The 17,049-nt window shown below is 41.3% G+C and overlaps 1 protein-coding gene across 4 annotated transcripts in view; it reads right to left on the bottom strand.

Moving 5' to 3' along the window:
• Positions 1-17,049, bottom strand: part of CTBP2 (C-terminal binding protein 2) — a 263,869-nt gene that overhangs the window by 182,374 nt on the left and 64,446 nt on the right. Inside the window, exon 1 of one of the 4 annotated variants that reach the window (XM_059730045.1) lies at positions 14,072-14,089. The exons of the other annotated variants lie outside the window; for them this stretch is intronic. The gene's annotated coding sequence lies outside the window, so the exon portion shown is untranslated. Of the gene's footprint in view, positions 1-14,071; positions 14,090-17,049 lie in introns of those variants that run through there. 4 annotated transcript variants of the gene reach the window in all.

Here is a 17,049-nt window from a genome sequence, read left to right as displayed (position 1 = left end):
TCTCCTAATACCAGAACTTGAGGCTAATTAGGCATGGCAATTCTAAGGAACATATTCTCTGTTCATCTTCACAAAGCAGGATGCTCCTTAGCGGCCCAGCTGTAGCTCCACATGCCATCATACAAGTATCACCCTGGAAATAAAAATACTACAAGATCCCACACACTACACAGCAGGGATCCTATACTTGTTAGTTGCTGGCAAAATTTACAGGCTGCTTCGTTTAAAAAGTGGAAGTGTCTCTGTCATCAAGGCAGCCTCCTGCCCTTCAAGCTCAAGGAATCTCCCCAACGGCCATCAATATCCCGTTGCTGTCATATAAAAATAACAACTTGGGAATGAAAGGGCAAGAGAGAAATTTAGAAGGCTCAAATAAAAATCATGTCAGAGATGAATGCTGGTAGGGGAGATGATGGAGCTTTCATACACTGATGATGAAGCTTACAAGAATATACAGGAGGATACAAACCATGAGCTCAAGATCAAATCATGTGCATGAAACATTTTAAGGACTATGTTATTCTCCCAGCAGGAATGTGCAACAACCCCGAGGGGAGCAGCAAAAGAAATCCCTGGGGGAAAGGATAAAAAAGATTTCTCTGAATGCAATTTACACCACATATGCTGAGAAGAAACTCCAGTAGACACCATTTGTACCCTTTAATGTCTCTCCATTTCTTATCAAATATGTAAGAGTATGGAATTTAGTTTGCATATGGAATTTAATATGTATATCTCTCTTTGAAAACAATAGCAAGGTACATTTACATAGCATATTTCATCCCAACACATTTAACATATTTTGAGAGTGTCTACATGAGACACTTTACTGTGGAGCTGACTCTGCAGTAAAGTGTCACTGTCTACAAGTGTGGCACTATGAGGCCACAGTAAACTAATTAACTCCACTGTAGGATAGTACTGCCTGACACAAGTATTATCCTACAGCAGAGTAGTTACATGTGGTGCAATGCATGTGCAGCTGGTGACAGGGCTGACTGAGGCATGAGGATGCTACAGTGTGGGGGCTGCCTGCTGACTAGCACCATGCTGAAGCACCCTCGTGCCCCAGCCAGCCCCTCCGCAGCACATTGAGCAGGGGGCAACTCCACAGGGGAGTTATCACAGGACCTGGCAGGGGCCTGATCCCCCAGTTCGCTGCCAGCCAGGGTTGTGCAACCCCAGCTCAACATGCCGCGGTCCCAGAAGCATGTGTAAATGTTGCACTTGGGAGTGATAATCTCTGGCATGAACTGTGCCAGAGTTTATTGTGTTGCATTAACATGATGTGTGGGTGTGCCTTTTATATATGTATTTCACCAATCACTGAAATCACCACTTCTGGGAAGTCAAAATGCAACTATTAATCACACAAAGGAAGAATATGTGCTGCCTTAGCCTTGCAAAAGATGCTAAAGGATCTTCAGTGACCCATAAGAGGAAAGGATATAGGGGATTGCATCTCATCAGAAAATAAAGATGACATTCCTAATACAGCTGACATAGGGTGAAAATAACAGAATTTCCCACAGGGCAGAAATTAAGAATTCTGCCTGGCTTTAATGAAGAGTCACTGATTTAGCCCCCTTTCCTTTCCAAGCCACGGTGATCCTATATTTAATGATAGACCCCCACCCCCCCACAGAGTTAAAACCTCAGATTTGAAAACACAGGAATTCCACAGCGCGACTATGTCTAGATAGGCTAAATCAAAAACCTGAATGAAAATATTACTCCATCTCCTCCTAAAGGATTGCAATTATTTTTAGAGGAGCAGGAATCTAAGTGGACTCTTTGTTGAGGAAGTTGCTGCATTTTATTCATAAGCAAACCTACATTCTCATATCAGTGTTACAGGTCAAATGTTATACTTATTGGATTACTGGCTCTGTATTTTGGTACCTGATCCGGGGCCAGCGTATTGATCCCTGGCAGTATATTTACTACATAAGCAAGTATGAAGGATATTATGACTTCTTCATATATATGGGGTTAATATTAATTAGACTCCACTTGACTAGCCACCGTGCTATCTACACAATTTTGCTCCAGTGTTCTAGCAAGGGATTAGGCTGTTGGCAGGGCTATACTGCCGGCAGGAAACTGTACCATCCAATCTATTTCCTGGCAGGGTACTTGGTTTGGCTGGAGCTGCTTCTGATTCTTTGGAGTGTTCTAATTTTTTTAATTTGTGTTTTAATCCTAAATCTCATAAAGAATACTAGCTGGACAGTGCAGAAAAGCACATCCTTTATCCACTGAATGGGTAAGGAAATAGTAGAACAAATTCCTCTCTCACCAATGTGCTTCCTTACCTAACCTAGAACCAGACATTCTAGAATAGAGCACCCATGTCCTTTCTAGTGCTGTGCTCTCCAATATGGACATACAATGAGGGTACTAATTGGTGGCAAATGTGATATGTGTCTGTGTGTGAACATTTTGGCAAACCTAACATTTGCCCATAAGTAGCTGAAGGGAGACCTAAACAGTTTCACATAAGCCACTGAGTAGGCATCTCTAACAATTTTAAAGGGCTTGATCTGAAATAATAATCCAGCACCAAAAATTGCTCTGTTCCATTACCATTTCCTTGAGCTGCCTAGTCCCTCAGAGATTTTTTTAAAGTTATGGATGGATTCATTTACTTTAATCATTAACTGATTAAGGCTTGAATATAATCGTACACTATGACAACATCTGTCCCCTCTTCAATGACTAACTAAACTCAGTCAAATTTATCTCTGGTTAGCTTTACTGACTTAAACTGAGTTAAAACTAGGGTGGCATACATTATGCTTCTCTTTACTTTCTTACAATATATTCCAAGAGCAAACAGAAAATATTTCCTAAAACTTAGATGCAAAGTTCAAATAGTCACACTAAATAGTTATGTAAAAACCTTTTCTTTTTTCTTTGTAAAGAATAATGATTCATCCTATTCCAATGAAAGCCACTTTTTTATGATGCCCGCTACAAAGGTAGCTATAACTCCTTATTGTATTGGTCACACTTTTTGATTACAAATACTTCTAACGGAGCTTAAAATTGAGCTGACATTTTCTGTTCCATCATTCTTAACAGTGTTATACTGTTCAATGCAGTACCTAAAAAACTTGTCATGTTCTTGTCAAATAAATGTTCTTCAAAGTTAACAATTCTTTATATTTACGCATTTAATATCACAGTTTACTGCAGAGTACACAAATCATTCTATCTTGGTGTACATTTAAACTATATAGCCAGCATTTTACCCTTAGCTAAACATCTTCAATTACCTGCATTTTAGAGGACAGACAAATCGTATTATCTTGTAACTACATTTAAAAAAAAACAAGTAAACTTGCAAATTGTTCTGTGTTAATTTTCCTTGGTGCCTCAAATTGAGAGAGTTCTGCATAGAAAGTGATAAAAGCCCAGCTAATACCACATTCCAAAACCAATTTAACACTGCTTCTTCCACCTAGGTACGTAGTAGACATGGACATGTAGGTATGTAGTACATACTTGTGTAGCTGCACAGGGTAAGTCTGGGCCCAGTGCAGCCACAGGCCCATGGGGCAGCACAGGCTGGTGCCATACCAATTGCAGTGGTACAATCAATCAGCAGCCACTAGTGGTGGCTATTTTTGCATCCTCCCACAAAACCAGCGCCTGGGGCTGCTGCCCCAGTTGCCTTGCCCTGAGTTACGCTACTGGTCGATTCTGTATTACTCAACATTCAGAATGTCATACAACATTATAGCTTATGCAAATGTTATCAGCTTGACAGAATTTACTGAATGATGTCTATAGCCTGCACTATGCAGTAGGCCTATGAACTTTTCAGCAAACATTTGAGAAAGGTTAAATGCGTCTTTTATTTATTTTATAACCCTCTCTTATGGGGCTTCTTTAAATGGTCTCAACTTTTTCTCAACGTTTTTCCATACGGAAGTTATTCTCTCATATTCTTCAGACTGCTCTAAAACTGACTTACCACACAACTGTCATTAGGTACCCCACTTAATGTCTTTTAAGCTAAAAACTGCTAATTTCTGCTCTTTGTTTTTTGAGTCAAATCTATTAGAAGACCTTGGTTTCTCACCCCTAGCCAGCTTATTTTTTTAGTACCAGGAAGCTTCCAGGAGCTTCTTAGAAGTCTAAGTTATTTTTATCAGTTCTCCTTAAACCACCACTTTCTGATACTCAAATGGATTCCAATAAACTACAGAGGCATAATTTTTCTTTACAGAAGCCATTCTGAATTGAAGTTATCATACCAAGTTTATCTTGGTATTTTTTAAAGCTGTCTTTAGATATAGTTTCATACCTGGTACTGAAATAGCTTAGCTATTTAAATAAGGGTAGAGTGTAGCAGTAAAACCTATGTGAAGTGAGAAGTTACCTTGTAAAAACACAGAGGTTAGGATATCAATTCCTGGTTGTGTGTTGGAAGCACAGAAAGCAGACAAAGATTGGGCACGTGACCTGGACAAGGAGCAAAGGATTAGGTTTTCTCAGGTATAAACTGGCTGAACTAACAAGAATGGAGTTTTTTGATCAAGTATACTCCTTGCTTCTGTTTCTGCTCTGTTCAGGTAAAAAAAAATTGTAAACAGACAAAATTAGACAAACACTATCCCTGCATCATATCATCAACTTCTAATCCTAACAGAAGCAATGCTGTTGGACCCTGGCTGCATCTACACAAGATGCTACCACATGCTGGTTACTGCGCATCTTTTTAGTACTTGTTTATACAAATGCTAACTTGTATAAACAAGTGCTAAATAGATGCATGGTAACCCAAGTTACTACACAGTAGCACCAATGAACGCCTATTTTGTGACGCTACTGCACAGTAGAACTGCATCATGGTTTTTGCCATGTGACACTACTGTGCAGTCAGTGCCTCATGTAGATGAGCCCATTGAGCACTGTAGGACAGGAGTCAGCAACATACCACTGGGTCTGGTCTGGGGAGCAAGAGGGCTTTGCTTATGCTTGTGCCCACACCTGGGTGGACAGCTGGAAGCTGCACCCATGCCACTTCTGCCAGTCTCCCACTCCCTGGCTACAGCACAGTTGCAGTTTCTAGCCAGTGGGGAGCTGCGCCACAGCTGGGAGATGAGGGAGTGTGGAAGGCAGACAGGGAGAAGCAGTAGTAACAGAGAAGCAAATCCAGCTGCCTGGCCCTGGCATAGCTCCCGACAGGCTGGAAGCTATGCTTGCGCTGCAGCAGAGGGGCGGGGGGTGGGGAAAGCAGCAGCAGTGTAGGTGTAGCTCCCAGCTGCGTGGCTGCAGTGAGAGGCCACGCTGAACCGGAGCCAACTTGTTCCAGCCCACAGCTTGTTAAAGGTTGCCTGCAAGTGGCTTAGGATAACAGGGGCAACAACATCTGCTACTTTCCAGTCTTCAGTTACAGTGGGTGATTGAAATGAGATGCTGGGGGGGGGGGGGGGGGGTTGTTGTTTTTTTTTTTATTTAGCAGCTTAGCCTCTTAGGTTTCCTCACAGTTCTTCAATACACACTTGCTGCTCTTCATCAGTATGTTCCAGTACGTCTTCTTTTGACGCATCAAATCTCCTATATTATCTCATCTTTATTCCTTGAAACAAGATTGTTCGGTCTGTGTATCAGGCCACAATACTTTGTGGTAAAGATGATACCAAGAAAACATGTAATTCTCTGAAACGTCCTTACCCTCTAATTGTTCATCTTATTCTCTTGGAGCCCAGGCCGACCAACAATCCTGCAGGCTTCCTACTGCTGATTTTCTTAAAGATTATCTTTCAGTTTGTTTTTGTCTTCAGCTAATAGTTCTTCAACATCTGTTTAGTCTTCCTAATTTCCAAATTACAAACTACCTGCCATTCTTTAGTTTAGAGGTTTCGCTTGGCCTGGATATCCATTTTCAGAGGACTTTTCATGTGGCTTGCTCAACCTTCTATTCTTTACATCAGCACTTGGCAATATTTTTCTAGCAGCAGGCTGGAACGACCCAGCTTGGGTCTGAGGCAGGCTGGTGCTAAGGAGCTGGCTGCCACTGCTCTCTCCCACCCACCAAAGCACAGGCAAAGTTCTGCTGCTTGAGGCTGCTGAAGCCCCAAATACCAAATGCTGCCAAAGCACCCAGGCTCTGTGGTCTGGATCCAATGGCTCCACGGGCCTGTGGGCCATAGGTTGCCAATATGTGTTTTAATCACACTTTATGATAACCATTGAAGTAGTGTCACTGAGTCGTCATCAGTTAGCCAGTAAGATACGTCTACTGGAGACTGGCCCCCATCTGTACTCACCTGCTCTACAGGAGGCAGCAGTGGGCTGCAGCCTCCTCCTGCTTTATGGGGCTATGGTGAGGCTCACTGCTGCTGCCTGCAGCCAGCTCTGGCCCCAAGGCATTGGCAGCAGCTGGGAAAACCCCTCACCTGCTCCTGCTTTTGTTGGTGCGCAGCTGCCTGGGGACCGGGGCTGGCAGCAGAAGCAGCAAGCCCTGCCACAGCCCCCATAAAGCCACAGGTGGCAACAGCAGGCTGGGAAAGCCCCTCACCTGCTGCTGCCACCACAACATGACTGTTTGGGGGCTGCAAGTGGCTGCACCACGGTCTATGGAGCCTAGGCCCTGCTGGTTGCTAGCAGCGGGTGCCGGTGTGCCTTGGAGCACATGGCAGGGAAGGGGGCAGGGATGCGCAGCTCCCCTGCCATACTAGGTACTAGTACCCCCACCCTGTTACTCACTTTTCCATTCCTCCCTCCCTCCTACCTGCCCTGCTGCCTTCAGGGGCACTGCGCTGCTTCCCTTTCCTCTGCTGCCTTGCTGGACTTTTTCCTGCCCTGCACTAAACAAGAACCGGTAAGGTATTACCAGTTATCAACATGAGTGGTTAGGTGTTTAAAACATTTAACCACTCACATATTTATAACTGTTCACATCCCCATACTGAGCAAGACCCCACTGTGTTAGGCACCATAGACCTGTCCTACATAAGTTGTCTCTTTCTCCTCCCTTTCAGCGTGATTCAGAATAGAAGGGAAAGTCTCCTTTGTTAATGATCCAACCCCGGCAGACTTCTGTTCATGCAAACTCCCACCAAATTCTGCACAGGAAAGATTCACAGGATAAGGATTCAAAAGATCTGCCACTCCTTGAAGTCCTGCTGAGAGGTAAATGAGGCTAAAAAAGGGAGGAGCACTTATACCAGGAATGGTTGCAGAAAGATCCCAACCCTAAGTTATAAGTTCTACCTGTCAAGAGAAGAGTTTTTACGTTAGGATTGCAGCAGCAGCCCAGTAACACTTGGGGGTCACATACAGCGTTTCCAACACACCTAAATAGCTCTCCTGAAGTTATCTTTCACCAAACATGGCATCTTGACCCTAGAGAAGTCAAAGGGAGTTTGGCCACTGACCAGCAACCAGAATGTCAACCCCACCAACTCACGCACACAAACATACTCGGTGCCACAGAGTTTTAAACGGCACGTTATATTAGCTTTACTTACCTTTTTATCTGTTTGGGGCATGACAGAAAAATTATTCATTTTTATACCCTGCTCACAATCCCAATTAGAATGGAAAACATTATTACTGAAATTGCCATTCCTATTTCCTAAACACGTTTGGTCTAAAAAGGAAATTAAAGATTAAAAAAAAAAAAAAAAAGATAAAAAATTCTGGAGTGCTACAATGAATTAAAAAAAACAGCACCTGAAAGTTCTGGAAAGCATTTTATAAGCAATTTATTGCCTTATCCCTTGTGACTAGAAGTTGAGGTCTTCATAAACTGATTGCCTTCATAAGGCCTTTCTATGCATGGTCCTAGTCAGCAAGGCTGCTCAAAATCTCATTTAAACCAAAGTAAACCAAAAGCGATTCTCTACTGGAGGCAATGGAAAATCACAAGCATTAAATCTACTTAACAGTGGCAAATCAAGTCCTAGATATCTATTCTTACAGATATAAAGATCTCTGTCGCTAGTCAAAACATGGATTTACAGTTCCAGTAGAATTCTTGGCAGCACTTTTAAGATTTTAACTCCCGTTCTTTTGTCCCAGAATGTTAATCCCTGATCAAATGTCATGCTGTGACACTTTATGAATGTATGACACAACCGTGCCTTGACAGGCACCAATACTGTAATATGATAATTCCTCTCAGTCTGTTAATCACCTCTTGTTTTTTATGGACTCGATTCACTTACCAACACGTTATCAATCACTGCCTTTTTCAGTGAGATAATTTTTTCTCTCTCATATAAATGACTCCCGTCAACAGAAATCCATGGCTAAATAAAGTCGATACGCCTGTTTTTGCCGTTGTGTTTTTGTTGACTTCTTACACACAATTGCATCTAAATGGATGTTTGTTTTCTGTTTCTATCGTCAATTAAGTATATTCAAGAGAGATATCCAGCTCATTGAAACTGACACAAAGATAGCTAGATATAGATATATACACATTCAAATATATAATGAAATGAAGAGGACTAAAATGCAAGTCCATATTAGCAGACAAATTGAGGCCTTAATGTATGTAAAATGATGGAAATTATTCTGTTTAGATATTTCACAGATTTTATTTAGGATGTACAACTGGAAAAATGTGGCAAGCCACAACAGTGTAAAATTACTATATATTTCACTTCACCAAAGTACACCCAAGCTGTGATATTAACACTGCCAGGAAAGAAGAAACAGGAGATCAGCCGTAAACAGCCTCAAATTCAGGAAATAGAGAATTATTTTCTTTTTTTCTGGGAGGAAAAAAAGCAAAGAAAATGGAGGGAAAACAATTAAATACATAATCATATCACAGGAAACAGTGTGATCAGTTCATATGCTTTGCTGGCAGAAATACTTCATGAGTAGGAAACAAAAAGGTGTCATTGTTTATAGACGGAGGCCTATTCTCTGCAAACCTCTGCAATTCCTTTCATGTCGATGGACAGATCCCTCTAAAAGATTAACAGTGCTGTTTTCAAGATCCAATTTAGGCAGGGAGCACGATGCCTGATTTTTTACTCTTCAGAACTGTTCAAGTCTATTACGCAGAGACATTCACTGTACTTGCCACAGCTCATACAAACACACCCAAACTTTGATACAAAATGCTGCTTCGGCAACTTGCCAGCACTCTTGCAAAATTGAAGCCCAACCCTACAACCTTTCCACGTACCGCCAGCCCACAGATGTCAATTTAAGTTTACTGTGACTTGGCCTACAATTTATACAATCTCTAAAACAAGGTATTTACATTGACACATGCTTCTTTTTGTGTATTTGATGACAGATTCCCAGATACTACTTGTTTGTATTTTCCAGCAACAAACAACTGTAAACCTTCCTGTAACGCCTGTCTGTGGCATGCATTTTTAAAACAACAGGCATACTGGACTCCAAAGTTGTCCAAACCTAAACTAGAGAAGGGTTCCAGTAGTCTCACTTGAGGAGCGTGAGTAGGGCAGCCCCGGATGCCAACACAGGAGGAGTATCAGAATTGTGTCCCCTTCTTCATGGCGTCCACGCCCCAGCAACAGAAGCAGCCCCATGGCATTGCTCTTGCAGCAGCAGCCAGGTACACACATGCCACACTGCTGAAGAAGCAATAGCCAGGGTGGACAGACTGTGACTGCAGAAGCAGCAACAGTCAGAGAGTAAGACTCCCATGCTGTCTCCTGCTGTGCTCCTGGAGCCCCTACCCCTCTCGTGCTCCCTTGGCCCCTGCTCTCCTACAGGGTTTGCCCTGCTTGTTTTACCTCTGAAAGGCTCTCTAGAGCAGCGTTTCTCAGCCCGTGGGTTGTGCCCCAAAAGTGAGCCACAAGAATATATGAAAGGGTTGCAAACAAACTTTAAAAATGAGTTCTCCTTTAAAGGAGAAAAATGTAGGAAAGTGTGGCTTTTCCCTTGCAGGCTGTTAGAGTTCCAGCCTGCAAGGTGCTGCTTTCCCCCCCAAGCCACACACACACACACACACACACACACACACACACAATGGGGGGGGGGGCCGGGGGGGCAGCAGGTCAGGAGTGAGGGGCACTGGGTCAGGACTGGCCACTGATGTTTACACATGGGTCCTGGTATAAAAAAAGGTTGAGAACCACTGCTCTAGAGGCACAAACTTCCATAAAATAGTAACCCATTTTTACAAATAAAAGGATATATGTTTTTGCAGACCTAGAACCATAATCTTATGCAGTCCAAAAAACTTTGCACATACTGGGCCACATCCTCAGCTGGTATAAATGGAAGTATAGAGACAGATACCAGCTAAGAATCTGGTTCATTATGTTGCTAATTACACTACTGGTCCTTCTACAGAATAGGTACATAGATTTCCTAGACCTTAGGGCTGGAAGGGACCTCGTGAGATAATCGGGTCCAGCCCCCTGCCCAAGGGGCAGGAAATCAGCTGTGTCAGATCACCCCAGCAAGTTAAGAATCACCTGGATGCTTATAAGTATCCAGAGTAGGTGCTTGCACCGCTTCTGGGGGAAGTCTATTCCAGACTCTGGAGACTCAGACGGTAAAGAAGTTTTTCCTTACATCCAATCTAAAATGGTCTTCCAGTAGTTTGTGATGGTTAGACCTTGTCTTCGCTTGGGGTGCCCTGGTGAACAGACGTTCTCCCAGTTCCTGATGCATACCCCGTATATACTTACAGGCTGCCATCAAGTTCCCCCTGAGCCTTCTCTTCTCCAGGCTGAAGAGTCCCATACCTCCCAGCCTCTCCTCATAAGGCCTGCTCTCTTAATCTCTAATCATGCACGTGGCTCTCCTCTGGCCATGTGGCAACCCCAACACTAGGTGCTGGTATACTGATATAGGTGCACATTTTAAAAAAATACCACAATTTTAAAAAACTCTCTCCCTTCTTTCCTCTTTCCTGCCTTTGCATTCTATTTCTGTGTGGGTTCATATGTAAGCAGCACATCCCTCATGCAAATCCCTGTCCCAATACAAATCCCTGGTCCTAAAGAAGTCAATTCCAAAACACACACACCAAGAATTTGCCATCCAGTCTTCTTAATAGCCCCATCTAATGAGTACTTAACAACTATCACCAAATGAGAAGTTACAAACATACAAAGTATGTCTCTATCCCCTCCCCTGCAATAACCTGTCCAAAATTATTGGCTCACGTTTCCCTAAATACAATATTATTTTTTCCTACTATACATGTAATGTGTGATAACAAAATGACAGATTTCAAACCTGGGTAAAATGACACTTGTTCAACTCACTAACGGTTTTTGGCTGTGCTGTGCATTATAAATTATTCTAAATGGTTTCAAGTACACACATAAGGCACTTAAAACTTTACCAAGATCATCTAACAGGCACATCATAAACAACCTTGAAACATTCAGAAGCACCCTTTCCCACCAAAACAGAAAAATCAGTAAAACATTTCAACAAAATGCTACCTAATGCTAACAAATGCCCTTAAAAAAGTGTTGTCTTGAGGTTGTAGCAGGTTCTCTCTTCAGTATGGAGACAGAAAGAGAGAACAGTTCTATGCCATCTTCCCTTTTCCAAGAGTAAACAGCAGTCCAAATAGGACAAGTCCATCCCCAAAAGGCAGCAGGAATTGATATGGTTTTTTCAGTGCTGCTGAAAGGAAAGGAGGGGGAGGTGCTCTTAGAAAATGATTTTTCAAAGCACATTCTATTACATTAAAGTATATTTTTTTGTCTTTTTGAAAAGACATCTAATATCCATAATATCTGCTTTGTGTCTCTTGGCAGTTCAGGAATGCCAATTCACCCTGTCCTTAGGGTGCCAGAACCAATCTGTTGCCAAGAGACACAAAACTGATATCACGCATATATAAAACAGTCTTTGGGAATGTACGAAATAGTGAACGACCTCATGCTCAGGGTTTGACTTAGTCAGCAAGACCATTGAGAAAGAAAAATTAACCTTTTGTTATAAGGTTGGAAGCCAAGTCCTTGTATCCCTTTAAGGTGGAATCAGCCTAAACAGAAATGTATTTCTTTTTTATATTTGATTTCAGGAAAGTATACTGGCATTTTTTACTATGTTTACTTTTGTTTGGGGGGGAAAAAATTCACTCTGGGATTGAATCATCTTATTGTGAGTCATCACATGCCAGGAAATCTACAGAGATTGCGTGGCTTGTGACAGTAATAGATCAGGGAAATGGGTTTTCAAAGTGCATGTCTTCACAGGAGCGCTAAACATTCGCTGTATCTGGAACCCCAAATTAGTGCCTTGGTGTACGAAAGCTTATTTTGTAAGCCAAGAGCTTATTCTGACCATCCAAATTTGGACATTTTAAAGGCACCCATGCTGTTCCCAAAGAGCTCTTTCAAATATTATATTTCAATACTTAAAGCTAGAAGTGTGAAGCACACAGGTCCTGTACACATTTCCTTCTGTGACTATCTACTGTTTCTAGTTCCACGGGCCGTTGGTTCAGCTTTCCGTGTCAGTCAAGACGGCAGCCATCAGACAATCACTAAACCAAACTTCAAGCCAGATAGAAACAGCTGCAAAACAAGTTTCCAAGCACTAGCCCACAAACCATCGCACTCTTACCTTCACACAATAAAAACTGTACTACTCAATGCTCACAACGCATCATAACAGAGTAAGACAGGTCCTGCCATGGGGTGAAACCAAAGTCAAACACGGCTCACGTAGAGTGTGAGACTATGCTGAATGGAGAACGACCACTTAGTGTCAGGATCAGCTTGTGTTACCTCTTTCAATTTACTTCATTTAGGGGTAGGAGTTGGAAACGGTTCTCATGAAAATTTCTTTCAATCTGAGACAACAATTATTAAACTTTTTGTTCAGTAAAAATAGTTTACCTCTTCAAAAGTAAGAATGTTAGAATGATGACAAGTAATTAGATACCAATTCAATAGCATCCAACAAATAAGTTAAATTGTAAATTGCACAAAACATGACAGGCGTTAGGTCATTACAACACAGTAATTTTGCTGTTTCTTTTAAAAATCAAATTTTTTCAGTAATAGCTAACTAACACTTCCAATGGTAAATTGCTTTTGCCTTCAGCAAACAATTAGGCATTCTTCATATCAGGAAAAAAATTATAATAAACCTTTACTGCTGACAGAAACAACAATCCAGTTGGATGGAAAAATAACAAAACAATCAGAAAAAAGGCCACTTAATATAAATTATATCGTGTGTAAAAGACATTTTTTACTGCAAGTATGTTCCTGTAACTTATAAAACCTAGGATTCTCTGAGAAAAGAAAACTGGAACTATACTAGCATACAAGCTGAAAAAAAAAGACAGAGGGGGAGGGGAGAGGGGGAAAAAAAGAGAAAGGAGTTAGAAAAAAAAAAAAAGAAAAGGGTTAATAAAATTCAAACCAGAAAACAGAAAATGAGATTAAAGGAGACATTTCGGCCATGAGGCCTTCTGTAGGCTGAAGAAGGCCTCAAAGCCTATGTGTCTCTTCTAATCCTATTTTCTATTTCTAGAGTGCATTTTAATAACCCCTTTGTATATGGTACAATGACTTTAGCAAGTCCTATTTTAAGCAGATTTTCCACACTAGAAAGCAAAATGGGTTAAAATAATTGTACCATACACCTCGTACACGCGACACTTTGTTTAATCCAATGTCAAATAGCAAAGCCATACAATACAATACAATGTCCATTTATAAAGCGTCTTTCATGACAAACAACCTAGGGCACTGTACGAAGAAAAGTATAATGCACACAGTGCGCTTATACCAAGTAAAAAGCTTGAGAACATAGCAATGTCTTGTGTTTGCTCTTAGACCTGGATGTGGGATTTGCTGATCTAATGTCACTGGGCAGAGAATTCCTTTCCCCTGGGGCAAAACTGTCAAAGGCTCTGGCACCTGCCATTTCCAATCAGTATTTGGAAACAGTTAATATAAACCAGTACCCGAGCACACAGGCAAGATGGAATGTGGGGAGACAATAGTTCAAGCAAGCAGCACGGAGGCTTGGAGGAACTTCCAGGTTAAAAGTAAAGTTAACTTTAAACTTTAGAGTATGACACTTGTGAAGTCAATGAGTAACAGAATAAACAAGTTAGTTATGCTTTGTACTGAACATTAACCTCATCACAAGAGCTCCACGGGTCCAGATGATATTTTCTTAATGTTCACAGAGACAGCCCACTGATAAGGAACTGCAATCATCTGTCTGGCAGATGATGATGTCCTGCATGTACAACAGTGTCAAGAGAAGAAAGAGAACATATTTCAATGTAAAATATTTTTCAGACAGTTTGAAAGAAAGTCTTTACCCTCTGATAACAATCTACTTTTAATATGATGTAGGGAAGGGTCCCTGTATTTCCCAGGCTGATAATGAACGTACCACAGTCAAATATTAAACAAAACTGGGAGACAGTTTTGTTTGAACCAATTCAAAACAAAGCATTGGGGGGGAGGGGGGGTTGTTGGGAAGGGGACTGTTTTTTGTCTTTAGAGTATTCATCTAATAGGAGGAAAGTCTTGTCCCCGCTTCATACATGGAAATGTCAATGTGACATAAGCAATGGAGTAATACAAACTATGGCGAGGTGAGAGAGTATCTCTGCTTATCTTCTGCAAGACAAGAATAGGTCTTCAGCAGTGGTATATACCAAAACCAAGGAGCCTTATATACTTCACTGATTTCTGTCAAGCCCCAATGTAACAACCTCACATGTATGTACAACCACTAGATTTAAGATTAGGATTAATTTCCCTATCACTCTTTAGCTGTACTTTTAGAATTTCCTCATGCATCTGACAGTTTAAGTTTAACATAAAGGATGATAAGTACGTACAAAACCCCATTCTCAACAAACATGCATTAATAAATCAAAGTTATGATCATGTAACTGCAACTATAGGTTTCTATCTAGCATGTGCTCAGAATGCACATTCTTCAGGTCAATGATGCCGTCTCTCTCCTGTCCCTTTAGCAACATACAGAGTTATGGTACTGTAGAAAAAATGGGAAAAAATTTCAAGCCCAACTTGGTGCGGAGTTTATTGATAAGCAGTAAAAATAGCCTGATTTTCAGAAATACCAAGCACCCACAGCTCCCATTAATTTACAGTTAACTAACCACTCTGCTCAAAAATGTTGGGATGAGCATAGGGCATCAGGCTTTTCCAACCACTGACAATGCATTAGAAAAATGAGATCCAGACAGCCGTGCATTATTTCTCTCTGCGGAATTCATCACTTGGGGTTAATTGGGTTTTTGAGTGAACAATGAGAGGCAGAAACAGGGTTGTATAGTGGAACTAAACTAGTCCTAGGCAATGCTTCATTGTAAAGACAGTTACTGAGTCAGTAAAAGCAAGTAGAGGACGTATAAAAGGAGACTCAAGGATGGCAAATGAAAAAGTGAAGATTCCACGTAACTGATGAGGATGCCGAATGGCAAAGGTGGACTAAGGGAAATGACAGAGTAAAACATCTTTGCGAAGTGATAAAATGTGAACAAAGGATGCTGCAGGGTAGCAATCTTTAATTCAAAGAAATAGTAAAAACACAGTACAGTGTCTTTCATTCTGAAATCTGGTGATTTATGAAGAACGAAAAAATCCTTTGATAGTGTTTTTATCAAGATCTTCATAGTTTTATACTAAATTTCCCACAATGGCAATTACAAAACAGGTTGGCATATACCTATACAAGAGTTCAGAAGGTGCTTTCTGCTAATTCCATGCTGAGTTAAAGGTCTCTGATCCAGAAGAACAAATGGTATGAAAGAAGGATTAATAGGAAAATGAAACAGTAGGAGCAGGTGTGCAAAGAGAGGAAGACTTTCTTCCAAACATTTACATTCCCTATATAGCATATCATATAAGCACATGTAACCTCAAACATATGAACAGTCCCAAATTCATGGGAAGATTCACATAACTTAAAGTCAGAAAAATGCTTAGATATTTGCTGATTAGGGGATAAAACATATCCTTTACTTCTGGTGGTCATCAATCAAGGGCACATGGTAAGTACTGTGTAAGGTTTGCGCAATTACAAAGTGCAGGGCTGCATTATTCAGAGATCTTGCTTTTAAAACAAGTGATTTTGAGTGGATGTTCATCTACCAGTCATGAGTCTGCTTTAGATTTACATGGTCAGCACGTCTCCAGGAGTCTGATACTGCCCTTGTGATGCTGCCATGCTATTTGAGTTAACAGAAGGAACATACCAAGAACAGGCTTCTTTAGGATTTAGGATGGCAGATGATATCAGCTCTTTTTAATAGGACCTTCTGGAGTCAACAAAACAGAGCAAATGTTCAACACACCTTTTGGGAGAAGAATAAAAAGCAGAACCAAAATATCAAAAGAATATCCTATGTTGCACTGAACAATGCATCTGTTAGGAGAATTTAGCAGTTGCTGTGACACGAGGCAGCAATCTGAATGCAGAATAGCACGTTTCTGAGGCATAAGCCCTCAAATCTCTCCTTGACCCCCCTTCATTTTACCACAGTGTTACATCGGATCCCTTTAGTGAGAAGTTGTTGAGGTATTAATTCAGTTTTCGGAGTACAAGTGGCAACAAAATAAAAGTCTAGCAAGGACGGAGTAGTGGATGACAGAAATGAGCCTGCATCACGTCATTATTCAACCAAAATCTGATCTCAGCCGTGGTGCTGGATTTACTCAGATCAAGGCTTTTGGTTCAGGCCATTTTGTAGCTAGTAGCAAAATTAACAAGATTCAACAATAGTCAAAACAATGTTTAGCACATCAGCAGAGCACAGCAGTCAAGATATGGCAGCAGCAAGAAATAAAAATGCAGAACTGCGCCTGGGGAAATGCAGCCATGAGCAGAAAGCATGTCAACTAGGGAACTGCCAGTGGGTGAAAAGAACAGTGGCCCAAACATGAATGGTGACAACCTGAAGTGGCACGTATTAGATAGCTCAGACCAGGGACAGCAGCTCTTCTTAAGGGCCAGATCTAGGTTGCTTTAGAGGAACTGAGGCTGGAATTCTCACCATACGGGATACAGGCCAAAGTGGACCCCAACAAAGAGAAACAGATGAATATCACAGCTGAAACAGATGCTTAGCTATAC

Source organism: Alligator mississippiensis, chromosome 6 (assembly GCF_030867095.1).
Source record: "Alligator mississippiensis isolate rAllMis1 chromosome 6, rAllMis1, whole genome shotgun sequence".
Taxonomy (NCBI): Eukaryota; Metazoa; Chordata; order Crocodylia; family Alligatoridae; genus Alligator; species Alligator mississippiensis.
This window is presented reverse-complemented; position numbering and strand designations above follow the sequence as displayed.